The sequence below is a fragment of the Octopus bimaculoides genome, chromosome 26 (genome assembly GCF_001194135.2).
Source record: "Octopus bimaculoides isolate UCB-OBI-ISO-001 chromosome 26, ASM119413v2, whole genome shotgun sequence".
Taxonomy (NCBI): Eukaryota; Metazoa; Mollusca; class Cephalopoda; order Octopoda; family Octopodidae; genus Octopus; species Octopus bimaculoides.
The window spans coordinates 12593764-12595193 of NC_069006.1; the positions used below are offsets into that span (position 1 = coordinate 12593764).

The window sequence follows — 1430 nt, forward strand, 5'->3', positions numbered from 1 at the left end:
GCCCTGCCATCACATATTTCTTCTAACACCTTGGTTTAGCATTCACACAGAACCTCCTCTCCCTCCTCCCCTCAGTCTCTTCTACTACTCTGACTTAGTGGTTTGACTAAACAAGATCAATAAAATAAGTACCAGAATGCAACTTGTGCTGGCGATCAATATAATTGACCTGCATCCCCTCCAACCCTTTGTTGAAGTTGATACTCCAGCATGACCTGCACTCTGAATGAAACTGTTAAAAAAATGAAATAGTGTTTTTGGATATGTATAGATGTGTGTGTGTGTGTGTGTGTGTGTTATCCCAGAGACTTATTCTATTGTTCTGTGGCTCTTATTTTAAATCCTGTTATCAATAATCTGATTAAGAATACTCTTTAACCAGTGACCTACATCGGTTGCTTTATATTATTTCTCATTTTTCTCCTTTCTCTCCCTGCACTCCCCCTCTTTTTTCTTCTACTCTCCCCACTCTTTTTGTCTCCCTTTCCCCACTCTTTTTGTCTCCCTCTCCCCACTCTTTTTGTCTCCCTCTCCCCACTCTTTTTGTCTCCGTCTCCCCATTCCTTTTGTCTCCCTCTCCCCACTCTTTTTGTCTCCCTCTCCCCATTCCTTTTGTCTCCCTCCCCACTCCTTTTGTCTCCCTCTCCCCATTCCTTTTGTCCCCTTCTCCCCATTCCTTTTGTCCCCTTCTCTCCACTTCTCCCATTCTCCTGTCTCTCTTCACCCACTCTCCCTACCCCCTCTTCTCTCTCTTTAATCGGAAGCAGTAACATGGTATTAGAAACCCAATTTACAATTCCACTCTGAAACCCATTTCACAATACATTGGCTGCTAGCCTTGTCCACATCCTTCATCCTCTTTCTGTATCCATAAAGAGGGCAATCTACAACAGAAGAGATGATGTCCATTCAACATTGACCAGTTCATTTTCATCATCATCATCATCATCATCATCATCATCATCATTTAACATCTGTTGTCCATGCTGGCATGAGTTGGACGGTTTAACCAGGGCTGGTAAGCCGGAAGGCTGCACCAGGCTCCAGTCTGATTTGGCATGGTTTTCTACAGCTGGATGCCCTTTCTAATGCCAACAACTCTGAGAGTGTAATGGGTGTTTTTACGTGCCACCAGCATGGGTGCCATTTGTGTGACACCAATATCTGCCATGAATGATTTCTCTTGGCTTGACTGGTCTTCTTCACAAGCACAACATAATGCCAAAGAATTTCCTGAGCATCTGTCCCTTACTTAACCCTGTACCATTCAGATTACTCTGTCAAATGTAAGGCATAGTTATTCACGTTTTTTTAATTTTTATTAATCATGCATTATCTCAAAATTTCAAGATTTCAATGATGTGATTGTTTATTTTTAGAATGACATTGTAGGGTAGGTGTGAGATGCTGGATCTGGCTGGTTTGAACAT

At 42.3% G+C, this 1430-nt stretch overlaps 1 protein-coding gene across 1 annotated transcript in view; it reads left to right on the forward strand.

Moving 5' to 3' along the window:
- Positions 1-1430, forward strand: part of LOC106880530 (uncharacterized) — a 164572-nt gene that overhangs the window by 13354 nt on the left and 149788 nt on the right. The window lies entirely within an intron of this gene.